We start from the raw sequence: 14,987 nt of genomic DNA on the forward strand, positions 1-14,987 counted from the left end.
GTTACACTCTGTACCCCTGATACCATCTTGCCTTACTATACTCACTATCCCACAGTTACACTCTGTACCCCTGATACCATCTTGCCTTACTATACTCACTATCCCACAGTTACACTCTGTACCCCTGATACCATCTTGCCTTACTATACTCACTATCCCACAGTTACACTCTGTACCCCTGATACCATCTTGCCTTACTATACTCACTATCCCACAGTTACACTCTGTACCCCTGATACCATCTTGCCTTACTATTCTCACTATCCCACAGTTACACTCTGTACCCCTGATACCATCTTGCCTTACTATACTCACTATCGCACAGTTACACTCTGTACGCCTGATACCATCTTGCCTTACAACTCACTATTCTACAGTTATACTCTATAGGCTTGATACCATCTTGCCTTACTATACTCACTATCCCACAGTTTACAGTATAGTTTCCATATCCATAGCTTACAGTAATTTGGATTTTACATCTACTAAATACACATTTGTGAGTCTGATGCCAAACAGATCCACATTCTGGGCCAAATAGGGCCGATCTGATCACTGAGCCTTTCATTGGACCCAGATACTGGAGGAAGAACAAGACCTTCCTCTTGTGCCACCATCTTACCTTAGGGCAGTGCTTGTCAGAAGTTTCATTTCAAGCTCCTCTCAAAGGTTCAACAATTGACCGAGCCGCTCCATGAAGGTCCAACCTCTGGTCATGGCCCCGCCTCAACTAAGGAAATAAGTACAGATATAGTGGGTCATTTACTGTGTCAGGAATATCAAGGGCAGCAATTACATATTGAGCCTAAATGTCTCCCCAACTGAACTGCTGGGCTTTCAGGTGCATCTAGGAGGGCAAATGGCCAGTCTTCCCAATTGACCCTCACTGGCCTTCATGTTGAGGCCACAGAACAAGAAGGCTTATCCTTCTATGGATATTCCGCTGAAATCATGGAGAATGAAAGAACCAGCATTATAACAGTCAAGCAAAGATAATTTGGTCACTTGTATTCACTCTCCCGCGCATACACAGTAGCCATGAAATGAAATAATAACCTAATAAATAAGTAATAAAGCGCATTGGTTGTGTCTGGGTTTCCTTGCCCTTAAACTTACCAATGGTGACTGTTTGCTGCCCCAGAAGCAAGGTTCTCACGCCTCATGGAGCTCTAGGAGATTCTATCTTCCCCCTGTGTCTGAGTTGCTTTTTACCTGAGAGAACAATTCACTGACGTTAATATACTCGGCTCATTACGGCAGAACAGTAGAAGGGAATACAGAATGTGAGCGCTAGAGTACGGTAAGGATCTGACTGATCACTGCGCAGCCCTACAGATCCCGCAGGAAACAACTTCCCAATATCCATTCATTCCTCATTCTCACTGGGTTTATAGTTATGTGTAACTGCCACTCTGCTGTCCCTTTCTCTTTTCTGCACTGCTGGTTCTGACTCCTGATACAACTTCCCAATATCCATTCATTCCTCATTCTCACTGGGTTTATAGTTATGTGTAACTGTCACAGTGTCTGTCCCTTTCCCTTCTCTGCACTGCTGTTTCTGACTCCTGATACAACTTCCCAATATCCATTCATTCCTCATTCTCACTGGGTTTATAGTTATGTGTAACTGTCACTGTGTCTGTCTGTCCCTTTCTCTTTCCTGCACTGCTGGTTCTGACTCCTGATACAACTTCCCAATATCAATTTATTTCTCATTCTCACTGGGTTTATAGTTATGTGTAACTGTCACTGTGTCTATTTCCTTTCCCTTCTCTGCACTGCTGGTTCTGACTCCTGATACAACTTCCCAATATCAATTCATTCCTCATTTTCAGTGGGTTTATAGTTATGTGTAACTGTCACTGTGTCTGTCTCTTTCTCTTCTCTGCACTGCTGGTTCTGACTCCTGATTAAACTTCCCAATATCCATTCATTTCTCATTCTCACTGGTTTTATTGTTTTGTGTAAATGTCACTCTGTCTGTCCCTTTCTCTTCTCTGCACTGCTGGTTCTGACTCCTGATACACCTTCCCAATATCCATTCATTCGTCATTCTCACTGGGTTTATCGTTATGTGTAACTGTCACTGTGTCTGTCTGTCCCTTTCTCTTCTCTGCACTGCTGGTTCTGACTCCTAATACAATTTCCCAATATACATTAATTCTTCATTCTCACTGGGTTTATAGTTATGTGTAACTGTCACTGTGTCTGCCTGTCCCTTTCTCTTCTCTGCACTGCTGGTTCTGACTCCTAATACAATTTCCCAATATACATTAATTCTTCATTCTCACTGGGTTTATAGTTATTTGTAACTGTCACTGTGTCTGTCCCTTTCTCTTCTCTGCACTGCTGGTTCTGACTCCTGATACAACCTCCCAATATCCATTCATTCCTCATTGTCACTGGGTTTCAAGACATTTTCATAAACATATATTTAAACTATCAATCCAGACCCCAAGAGGGGGCAAGCCCTAAAGTTACCCCTCCGGCCTGAGCACAGCCCTGGGTTACATCTCCCACTAACACTCTCAATAACAGTTGCTTCAATCGTACAATCCATCTATCAATTCCATCAGTTCCGATTCTTAACTGCTCTTAATCTAAATTTAGGAGCCTGGATATTTTGCTTTTAAATGCATGAAATTCCCCAATCCCTTACATTCCCACTCAATCATTTCCCAGCAGGCCTAAACGGTGCGTTATAGTAATATTGGAATTAGAAGCCCCCTCTCAGGCCCTCTCTCTGATCTAGATGTCCCTCAACCCCTGTCACAACCTCAAATCATAACAAACCCCATTGAATGGGACTTTGCTGGGATGTCCTGTACGGCCAGTCTGGTTTAAATAAATATATTGTTTCAATGCATTGGATAGTTTTATTATAAACACGACACATCATCATATCAGTCATTTAGTATTTATACATTGTTTCATATATTTCTGCCACCAGCAATGATTCACAATCTTCGCAACTTTTTTCAGATAACACACAAGTTAGTAATAACATATTAAGAGAAAAGGGCCGTTAAATGAATACTACATGTACCGTGAGTGCAATAATATATATTATATATCTACAAGTTGCATAGCAATAGCTATCAAAATGTAGCCAAATCTGAATGCAATGGGCTATAGGCAGGAGATGCAAACAGCTTATCTCTAACGTTCCTGTCTAATATCAATATTGTCTTTATTAGGTGCCTTGTCACAAAGAAATATGGATTTCATCAGATGCTCTATTTGTTGTCTCTTTATATATTTATTCTGCCACTCGCTATCACCATGTATTTAGCAGTAACATTAAAGGGAAGCCCCACTCAGAAACTCTTTTGTAGTGTTACAAAAACCCAATGGTTTTAAAGTTGTCTGTAAATGTTATGACAAACAAACATTTCATGACATGTGACCAGAGATGACTTCACACACAGCAATGTGACAGTTGGTTTTGTCCGTTGGTTGACTTTGTGGTGAGAGGTAAGTCTGAATCCCCTCTGAGAGATTTTTTGCCAAATAACCCTTATTTTAGCTAAAAAAAGATGGGAAATAGTTGGGTGATGCCCCCCTAGACTAGCGGATGTTGCTCCTCTCACAGATTTTAGTGAATTTGGAGAATTTTAGAGATGACATTAATCTTAGCGCTGGTTGGGAGACACAGACACAGGCTTTGGCAGTTATGCAGTTCTGCAGCAAATACTTTTTATTCACTGAGGACCCCAAAAGAGTGTAACATTTGGGGAACCCCTGTGGCACACCATAAAATACCCAGTACTGACAGGATCCTAAGAGTTTTGCCCCTCTGCCCCGGGTATCTGCCCTGCTCTCATGTACCAACCTTAATGTGTAACTGAATGTAAGGCAATAAATACCAATACTTTTTCCTTTTACAGAATAATATTTATTAGTAAGTCTCGTGCGCTCTCTCGGCTGTGGGGGGGCAATATTAAATAAAGCAATGTTTAAGCGCTACTCCTTACAGTAACCCAGTAATACAGCCCTACGGCCTAGTTGCCCCCTGAGCACTTGCTGCCCCCATGTCACATTCCTTGTGCTATCAGCCCCCTGCTAATTCCATTTTGGGTTTGGGGCTGTTTATTTACCTCCGTGCACTGCATTAAATGTTTCCTATGGGGAGGGGGCAATTAGCAATACTGGCCAAATCTGCATCTGGGCAGTAATCGATTGACTAATCATGTCATTCCTTCCCCTATTGCAGGGGGTAAATCTAAATCGGTGCTTCTGAAATTATGGTGATGCCCCTTAGGGGAATGGTAACAGCTAATTACTGATTGGTTGCTATTGGCAACTGCAACTTGCATTTAGGCACCTATGTTAGTAAATAAGCCCTAGTACCAATTTAACCCCCTAGGTACCACATGGAATCCCAGCCTGAGTGTCAGTAAACGTGAGATTTGGGGGGAACACTTTGAATCGGGCCCCAGATCCAATGTTGCACCTTAAAAGGGTAAATGCATTATCCGTGAAGCTGACTTGCCCTTTTTATTCCTGTCTCTATACAGATTGTTGCAGTGTGCGACTAGTTGGCAACTTTTGCTTTGGCCAATTTCCTGCTTTTTGGATAGCAATTTTTCTGGCTTTTCCTTAGTTCACTATTTCCACCCATAGTTGAACGAGCCTTGAGGAGAGCCAGCGCCTATTGAGGGGGCCCCTTAGGGCTCTCCGGCCCTGGGCCGGCCCCGGGCCGGCCCCTCCGTTCCATCTTTTTTTTTGCCATCACCTGGAGAGCTCCATTTGAGAGGTAATGTAGCAAAACCAGTTTATGATTTCTTCTACAGCAAGTCTCGCCCGCAGGAAAAAATAAATTGTAAATAGAACACAGTATTGGGAAGTGCTAACGTGATGTTTTTCATTTTGTCTTCATAGAAACAACATGTTCAAGCGGCTGAAGTGCTGTTTCTCTTGCTTCGGCAAGGTAAGGGCTTCATCTCTTTCTGCTGTAACAGAACATATTTCATTCTGTGGGAAACTTCATGGAGGGGCAAACTTGAAAGGGAACACCTAATCACATGACCTGATAGATTGCTCGCAGCTCAGACTAAGGGGCATATTTCACATTTTTGTCGTTTTTGCTATTTATTTCTACTTCATTACTATCATTACTTCGCCCCCTAGCAAACATGCCCCCACCCTGGCCGGTATTAGACATAACAAAAGGTGGAAAGCCTAATTGTGCTCCCAACTATCACTAGTGCTGTTTCACAATGACACCCACACATTGTATGATTCCGCTTTAGTGTAGGGGATACACAGTGTCATACTTGTGTTTGCACCAAATCCTTCATGTGTCACTGAATACTCACTCCTCCATTTATTTCATTATAGTTTTCCTATTTGTGCATTTATTTTCTCTGATAAAACTTTTTTCTTCATTACAGAGGAGACGAAAGCGGACAGATCATTCCAGCATTGAATCTGTCATGGTAAGCAGAGAACTGGGCAACATCATTTCCTAAACACCATTTTCCTAATTACTTGTGTTATCAAAGCCGTGTTATTTCCTTGCCTATAGATTTCTATGCACAATAACCTTGATGAGGCTACACTATGTACATTTACAGTTATGGGACCCATAATCCAGAATGCTCGGGACCTGGGGTTTTCTGAATAAGGGGTCTTTCCGTAATTCGGATCTCCTACCTAAAGATGGCTAAAAACATTATTTAAACAGTAATTAAACCCAGTAGAATTGTTTTGTCTCCAATAAGGAGTAATTATATCTTAGTTGGGATCAAGTGCAAGGTTCTGTTTTATTATTACAGAAAAAAAAGGAAATAATTTTTAAAACTGTGAATTATTTGATTAAAATGGAGTCTATGGGAGATGACCTTTCCATAATTTGGAACTTTATGGATAATGGGTTTCCGGATAAGGGGTCCAATACCTGTACTAAGGTTTTCTGAGAAAAGCTTGCAATTTTTTGTTTTTTTCTCTCGAAACATTTAAGATAATTTGGAGTATTTTCTCTAAAAGTTAGAGGTTTGTTTTTTTTTCTAAAACCATGAACGTATAAAACTTTATATGACTTTTTTTGACTACCACAAAGTGTGCCAGGTTTAAGCTGGTACCATCGTTTGGATCTGGCAACACCGTTTGCCACATGAGTAGCAAATAATTCAATAATAAAACACCAGTCTAAAAAGCTGAGTTGATTTGATAACTTGACTTTTATCTCTTTAACACCTGCCAAGTAAGTAGTAAAAAATAAACATACATACATACATTTGTGAATTTGTTTTGTACAAGGTTTTTTTAGATACTAAACTACAAGTATATACAAGTTATATAGTAAGTTGATCAGGTAACTTTATTTCTCTTAGGAGGAGATCCCACAGCCAGAAATGGAGCCGGCTACAGACAACTGCCAGGTAAGCATAAGAGAGGGAGAGTAGGGGCAAATAAAAATCACCCTATATTTTATGCAAGACTGTATATCAGCTTCTTGAAAACAAAAATATAACAACGTGCAACATCTTTTTCTTACCTTTTTTCAATTAGGAGACTCCAGAAATCCCTGAGAACATCTGTCAGGTAAGAAAAAATAATAGGGTCACAATAGAAAAAGATATTTTAGGAGAAAATTAAATTCAGATTCACTTTGGGGCGGCAATTTGTTAGGCACCACCTAACCGAAATTAAGACTAATATCCCATAGGGGGGCTGATCTTGGCCTTCAGAAAAAACACAGGCCAAGAATCAGCCCCTACACTGGCCTCAGCCTTCTTCCTGCACCAAGAACCATTGCTTTTATTGGAGCCATGAAATTCTTTTTTAAATCTTTTTTTCTGACTTAACCAGGAGGAAGAACTGATAGTGCAGGCGAGCACGGACACCAGCCCCTGCCACTACCAGGTAAGCAGAAAGTAACAAATGAATGAAAAAGATGCATTTTATCATATTCTCTGCTGATCTAAGGTTTTCTTTCTTAACCAGGACTCTTTGGAAGAGAGTGGAGACCCTCCATTTAACACCAGTGAGGTATGGAGCAATCATTCTGCAGGGGTCCCAATGTGTTTAAAATGTCTCAGTTTTTATTGGAGCTACAAGGGTCATGAACAATATCTTTAAAGAATAATAATAATATTTACCCAACAGTGAAGCTTATTTACTAACATAGTTTAACTGAGGCTAACTTGCTCAAATGCAGTTGCCCATACCAACCAGTCAGCATCTGTTTACCGGTCTTCTATTGTGTATAAATTAGAAAAATATGATTGGTTGCTATGATTCCATACACTCATGCAGTTTAACTAGTAGGCTAGTGCCACATGTGCTAGATTTTCGGGCTGTGGATAAACACAGGCTGAGAATCAGACCCTATGTTCCTAAATGCTTTCTGATGTGCCTGCGCCCCGAGCCATTGCGTTGCCGTGGGTTCAGGCAAACAAGAGTCAATTTTGCCAGAAAACTCCATGAGTATAGCGCAAGCCAGTACAATGGCTCCAGGTGCAGGCACGGCAATAAGCTTTTTGGGGTATAGGGGGAAGATTTTCAGAGTTTATGCACAGGCCAAGAATCCACCACATCCGCCATTCACCCTGTATATGTACCACTGTGTTGGGCAAATAAAAATCACCCTATATTTTATGCAAGACTGTAGATCAGCTTCTTGAAAACAAAAATATAACAACGTGCAACATCTTTTTCTTACCTTTTTTCAATTAGGAGACTCCAGAAATCCCTGAGAACATCTGTCAGGTAAGAAAAAATAATAGGGTCACAATAGAAAAAGATATTTTAGGAGAAAATTAAATTCAGATTCACTTTGGGGCGGCAATTTGTTAGGCACCACCTAACCGAAATTAAGACTAATATCCCATAGGGGGGCTGATCTTGGCCTTCAGAAAAAACACAGGCCAAGAATCAGCCCCTACACTGGCCTCAGCCTTCTTCCTGCACCAAGAACCATTGCTTTTATTGGAGCCATGAAATTCTTTTTTAAATCTTTTTTTCTGACTTAACCAGGAGGAAGAACTGATAGTGCAGGAGAGTACGGACACCAGCCCCTGCCACTACCAAGTAAGCAGAAAATAACAAATGAATGAAAAAGATACATTTAATTATATCCTCTGCTGATCTAAGGTTTTCTTTCTTAACCAGGAATCGTTGGAAGAGAGTGGAGACTCTCAGTTTAACACCAGTGAGGTATGGAGCAAATATTTTGCAGGGGCCCAATGTGTTTACAATGGCTCAGTTTTTATTGGAGCTACAGGGGTCATGAATAATATCTGTAAATAATAATAATAAGCTTCACTGTTTGGGTAAATATTATTTACTAACAACGTGCAATATCTTCTTCTTACCTTTTATCTATCAGGAGACTCCAGAAATCCCTGAGGAGAACAGCTGTCAGGTAAGAAAAAAATAATAGGGTCACAATAAAAAAAGATATTTTAAGAGAAAAACAAATTCTGATTCACTTTGGGGCGGCAATTTGTTAGGCGCCACCTACTTGGTCAGAATTAAGACTAATATCACATAGGGGGGCTGATATTGGCCTTCAGAAAAACACAGGCCAAGAATCAGCCCCTACACTGGCCTCAGCCTTCTTCCTGCACCAAGAACCATTGCTTCAGGCAATGTGTTTAAAGGGCTCAGTTTTTATTGGAGCCATAAAATTCTTTTTTAAATCTTTTTTTCTGACTTAACCAGGAGGAAGAACTGATAGTGCAGGAGAGCACGGACACCAGCCCCTGCCACTACCAAGTAAGCAGAAAATAACAAATGAATGAAAAAGATGCATTTTAACCATATTCTCTGCTGATCTAAGGTTTTCTCTCTTAACCAGGACTCTTTGGAAGAGAGTGGAGACCCTCCATTTAACACCAGTGAGGTATGGAGCAAACATTCTGCAGGGGTCCCAATGTGTTTAAAATGGCTCAGTTTTATTGGACTAAAGGGGTCATGAACAATATCTGTAAATAATAATAATAAGTTTCATTGTTGGGTAAATATTATTTACTAACAACGTGCAATATCTTCTTCTTACCTTTTATCAATCAGGAGACTCCAGAAATCCCTGAGGAGAACATCTGTCAGGTAAGACAGGGTCACATAAAAAAGATATTTTAAGAGAATATAAAATCCAGATTCACTTTGGGCGGCAATTGGTTAGGCACCACCTACTTCAGCGCTGGTGAGTCTGTCCCCTCCTCCTGGTGGTATCTCCATGGCTTCTCCAGTGACATCCACAAATACGTGCCTAACACATTTAGTGAAGGCAATATTTTGTGCTGGAATTGTAGGAAAAAACACTTGCATTCAAAAATATAAAAATCATGGTTAATTCAGTACTGCATTAAGTGTAACCACCTCACTTGTTGCTACAGTAAAAGTCTTTTTTTCCCCCCAAAACAAAGAGCAAGTTGCTGGACACCTCCCTCAGGCAGGAAAGCAGAAATGGCCAGAAATTAAGCCTACTATCACATAGGGGGGCTGATCTTTGCTTTCAGAAAAACACAGGCAGAGAATCATCCCCTACACTGGCCTCAGCCTTCTTCTGGTCTGCACCTAGAACCATTGCGCCAGCCTGGGCACAGGCACACACAGTGGGTTTTGAAGCAGAATTACATACTCACGTGTTTTGGGACCTAAATCCCCATGTGTGTCTGCACCCAGGCCTACGCTATGGTTCTGGGGACAGGCATGGAAACGATGCAGCGTAGGGCCTGACTCTTGGCCTGCATTTTTCCGCAGGTTGAGAATCCGCCACGTGTGGCATCAGCCTAATACATACATGTTATTATTATGCTCTGTGTTACACAGCAATATACAAGCTCCTTTTCTCATATATTTATATTTTTCTTCTTTGAAATTTGAACAGGATGCTGAGGAAACCAGCAACAACGTAAGCAGAAATAAGGCTTTCTCAAACTTTGCATTACTGTGAGCCATGAATTCTTTTTAAATCTTTTTTTCTGACTTAACCAGGAGGAAGAACCGATAGTGCAGGCGAGCACGGACACCAGCCCCCTGCCATCTACCAGGTAAGCAGAAAGTAACAAATGAGAGAAAAAGATGCATTTTTATCATATTCTCTGCTGATCTAAGGTTTTCTTCTTAACCAGGAATCTTTGGAAGAGAGTGGAGACTCTCAGTTTAACACCTTTGAGGTATGGAGCAATCATTCTGCAGGGGTCCCAATGTATAAAAATGGCTCCGTTTTTATTGTAGCTACAGGGGTCCATGAACAATATCTGTAAAGAATAATAATAATAATATTTACCCAACAGTGAAGCTAACAACATGCAATATCTTTTTCTTACCTTTTTTCAATCAGGAGACTCCAGAAATCCCTGAGAACATCTGTCAGGTAAGAAAAAATAATAGGGTCACAATAGAAAATGATATTTTAAGATAAATCAAATTCAGATTCACTTTGGGCGGCAATTTGTAAGGCACTGCCACTTGGTCAGAAATTAAGACTAATATCATATAGGGGGGCTGATCTTGGCCTTCAGAAAGACACAGGCAGAGAATCAGCCCCTACACTGGCCTCAGCCTCTTCCTGCACCTAGAACCATTGCGCCAGCCTGGGCACAGGCACACACAGTGGGTTTTGAAGCAGAATTACATCTCACGTGTTTTTGGACCTAAATCCCATGTGTGTGTCTGCACCCAGGCCTACGCTATGGTTCTGGGGACAGGCATGGAAACGATGCCAGCGTAGGGCCTGACTCTTGGCCTGCATTTTTCCGCAGGTTGAGAATCTGCCACGTGTGGCATCAGCCTAACACATACATGTTATTATTATGCTCTGTGTTACACAGCAATATACAAGCTCTTTCTCATATATTTAATATTTTCCTCTTTGAAAATTGAACAGGCTGCTGAGGAAACCAGCAACAACGTAAGCAGAAATAAGGCTTTCTCAAACTTTGCATTACTGTGAGCCATAAAATTCTTTTTAAAATCTTTTTTTCTGACTTAACCAGGAGGAAGAGCCGATAGTGCAGGCGAGCACGGACACCAGCCCCTGCATCTACCAGGTAAGCAGAAAGTAACACATGAGAGAAAAACTACAACTATCATAATTAATTATATAATTAACAGATGTATTTTATCACATTCTCTACTAAATTAGTTGATCTTATATAATTATTATTTTTTTTTTACAAGGAAACCTTTGAAAGTTGTGGTGAACCTCAGCCAGAGACCGTTGAGGTAACCAGCAATTAATTGTATTTTGAATCATCAATTTTCCCTCAATATACATTATAGCCTTTTAAACCTATTTGGGCCCCTGCACAGACCCTCCATCTAACCACATCTCCCAAACTCCTATGTAGCCCCCCATTCCACCCATACGTAAATGTACATGTGCTCAGTGGGATGGTTGGTGAACATTTTTGCTGTGGTTGTATCCTCTCCGGTTCTCCACAGATCTCATTCACCATGGCCCTCGTTGGTTTCCATAATTAAACAAAGAAGTAACATAACTATCACTGGTGGGGCCCTGGTGAACGATGTGCCCCAAACTAAAATTTCCCTCGCACCCCTGGTAGTACCACCACTGCTTGCACTGGATGATAGGCCTTTCATTACACAAAGTAACACCAACATTTTATCCCTTATCCGGGCTCACAAACAGGAGGAGCCCAAAGAAGACATCTGCCTGGTAAGCAATATAGGAGTTAGTATGATTCAGCCCTTATATTGTTATTCCATTTTCAAACAGGAAAACCCAGAGCAGGAAATGGAGCCGGCTACAGACAACTGCCAGGTAAGCATAAACGAGGGAGAGTAGGGGCAAATAAAAATCACCCTATATAGTATTCAAGATTGTATTTACAACAGAAATACTAATACTAAAACGTGCTATATCTTTTTCTTTCCTTTTCTTAACCAGGAGGCTCCAGAGATCAGTGATCCTGAGATCTGCCAGGTAAAAAGAAGTTATATTGGTCCAAATACCAAACTTTTTTAACATGAAACCCACAGCTCCCTTGGGTTGGCAATTGAAGCACCCTCTACTCACTAACATTGGCCAGGGTTATGTTTTGGCAGAGTAGTTACTAATGTTGCTGTCTGCATTGGTGATAAGTGAAATGATTCTGGTGGCATGGATTTGCGGTGAATTTCTGCATTTTGCCATTGGTGGATTTAATTCGGGAATGGGGGCAAATATTTTTGAGAAAATTTGCTGCGTGATAAAAAATTGTTGCACATTTTTTTGATGCGCAAGAAGCTTTATAACCATATTGAATTCGTATTGGTTCACTTGTTGCTAAACAAGGTTTATTACAGAATATTTTTTTTATTAAGCTAAACTGATACAATAAAAGTCTTTTTTCCCCTGGAAACCAGGATCAATCAGAAAGCCTCCCTCAGGAGGTAGAATTGGAGCAGGAGACTAAGACCAACTCCTGCCACTGTCAGGTAAGGAGAAAATAATCATAATAATAATTGTATCATATTCTTTACTGAACTGAGCGATCTTATAACATTTTCTCTCTTAACCAGGAAACCTGGAGGAAAGCGACGATCCTCAACCAGAGATCTGTGAGGTAACCAGCAAAGACTTGTATTATGTAATAGAGAAACACAACTGTATTAAACTATTCAACGGGGCTACATAAAATCCATTGTGGCAGCTTCCCTAGGAAGCCGAATAGATCTTATATAACATGTTTCAATGAGATAGTTGAGAAACTGTATTAATATTTACCAGGCGTCACCAAAAGAAACTGGCACCAACACCAGCCAGGAAGAGTCCTCAGAAAAGGAACTGAGCAAAGAGGACGAAAAAGATCTTGAGGAGGTTTGAGCTTAATTTCATATTTTTCTCTCAATATTACAGAGAACCTATTCAGGCTCCAAGCCGGCCCCCTATCTAACCACATTATGCAAACTCTTATATAGGCCCCATTCTACTCGTACCTCAATGTCAAATGCACAAGTGCTCAGTGGGGTGTTTGGGTGGTTGGTCCCCACTTTTTGCCTCCATTACATCCTCTCAAGTCTTCCACATCTCTCATTGCCCTTCTAGAACATGCAGACTAAAGCCAAGATCCAGGAAGGCTTCACTATACAAACTCCTGCAATCAGAGCAATGAGGGGTATAAAAGAAAGAACACTGCAAACACATAACAAGCATCAACCCGCTCCAAAGCTCTATCTCCCCTTATATATGGGCACAAACATATACATTTGGGTGTTGCACTTCTACTTTTCAGTTTATATAACAACACATTTTCTTTCACAGGAATCTGGCACTACCACTGCCAGCCCGAAATCTCCGGAAGACAGCAAGTGGAGCCTCAGACCAGCGAGGTGGGCCTCAATGAGCTTTAAACAGAAAGATCTAATTCAACCTTTTCAGCAATTTATATTTAAAGGGCCTTTCCCTTTTTAATCCTTCTGGATAATGAGCTCTTATCTCAAACCCCACCCCTTTAGTGTGGGAGAGAGGATTTTTTTTATAAAGTGGGTTCTCAGTTAACTGGGGATTTGCTTTAAGAAATAACAAAAACTATAGTATATAAATATATTATATATCTTAATCTAAACTATAAAAGTATTTAGCACAAGGCCTGTTCCTTAAACTAACGTTAAAAAGGGGCAAATATTGTTATTTAAGCACCTGCACCTTCAGGGTTTGTTCATATAACAAAATGTTTCTTTTTTAACCAAGATGTACCAGAGAAAACCGCCAGTCCACTATAAGCGGTCTATGTATGAGCCAAAACTACAACATAAACTGGAAAAGTAAAATTAATAACCTTTCCATTGTACTAAACAAAAATAATGAAGCAGTTCCAATAAAGTGAGTATGAGCAGCTCTGCATTAGATTAAATCTATTGATGCTCTCCCCTCATATCTCAGAGGAAGATGATAAAGTAGAGAGCAAGGACTGTGGTAGAGAAATAGTCCAGTAAGTAGCTGTAAAACTGTATTTAGGACATTTTCCGCCGACCCCCAGTCTTATACCTCTGTTGGCACTTACACTTCTGAGCAAGGTATCAGAAGCATGTTGGATGCCACTCACTAGGTAGTGTGTGAGCCAAGCTTAATATATTATTAGAATAGCACATTTTCAATGTTAATGTTTCAGGAGCCGAGAATATTTCAAAATTGGGGGAACCAATTGGCAGGACCCAACGGAGTCTTTACATCGTAAGATATTTTATTCGTGTTAAAATGTTCGTGCTTTTTCAGTTATTCTGTAATTCTGTCATTGGTTCCATTGCCTCTAGAGCTTCCTTAAGTGGCCTTGGATGTTAGTTTTAGAGCAAGCCGGCGCGTTGGAAGCAGCAGGAGAACCGTTCCATATAGCATCCTTACTGTATAGCTTACTATTTGTAGGCTTTGGGGATAGGTTTTCGTTAGCAATGATAGCAGTCTGGGTTCTTCAGCCACTTTGTTGTATGATCAGATGCAGCATTTGTACTGCTGGGAGTTCTGTAAGCAGGTGAAAGACGGAATTTCAGTGGCCATTCTAATATGAATATATCATGAACGTCTAATGTGTCTTCCTGACTCACTATTCTACTAATTATATATTATTGCCCTTTAATGCATATCCTTTAGAGGTGTCTTAAGATACTTGACAACACCGCTAATAAATGTGTGTTTATGCAGAAATAGATGGAGGAGAACGGTAACTTCTCTTCACTGCGTGGACAATATACAGTCAGTTGAAATACCAGCTGGTCAAAGCCTAATAACTACAGTCTTAGAATGGAAACAGTAAAGAATACGGAGTTTGAATGAAAGAATAAAGAGTCTAAGGCATATTAAACAATACTCACGTAGGGATGTTAAAAACGGGGTCAATTTTATAATGGAAGTTAGGTTGGTATTTGAAATTGTATTGTCTCTCAGTTTATATTTTACTTTTTATTTTACCGTACTGTGCTTTCTTTGTTGTGTTAATCTAGAATATAGAAGAGAGTGCAAAAAGGTATTCGATCCAGGGAGAAACTTGAAATCCTTAATGCTGTGTCTGTGAGGCCACAAAAAGTATTGTGGA

At 40.4% G+C, this 14,987-nt stretch overlaps 1 long non-coding RNA gene across 1 annotated transcript; it reads right to left on the reverse strand.

The window, feature by feature from the left end:
- Nucleotides 1–581: 581 nt before the first annotated feature.
- Nucleotides 582–13,046, reverse strand: LOC116406609. Its single transcript, XR_004219687.1, has 4 exons — nt 12,895–13,046; nt 10,281–10,320; nt 1,117–1,212; nt 582–730 (listed from the first exon to the last, which is right to left on the reverse strand). It is a non-coding gene; the product is annotated as an uncharacterized LOC116406609 (long non-coding RNA).
- Between the last annotated feature and the right edge of the window lie 1,941 nt (nt 13,047–14,987).

Source organism: Xenopus tropicalis, chromosome 8 (assembly GCF_000004195.4).
Source record: "Xenopus tropicalis strain Nigerian chromosome 8, UCB_Xtro_10.0, whole genome shotgun sequence".
Taxonomy (NCBI): domain Eukaryota; kingdom Metazoa; phylum Chordata; class Amphibia; order Anura; family Pipidae; genus Xenopus; species Xenopus tropicalis.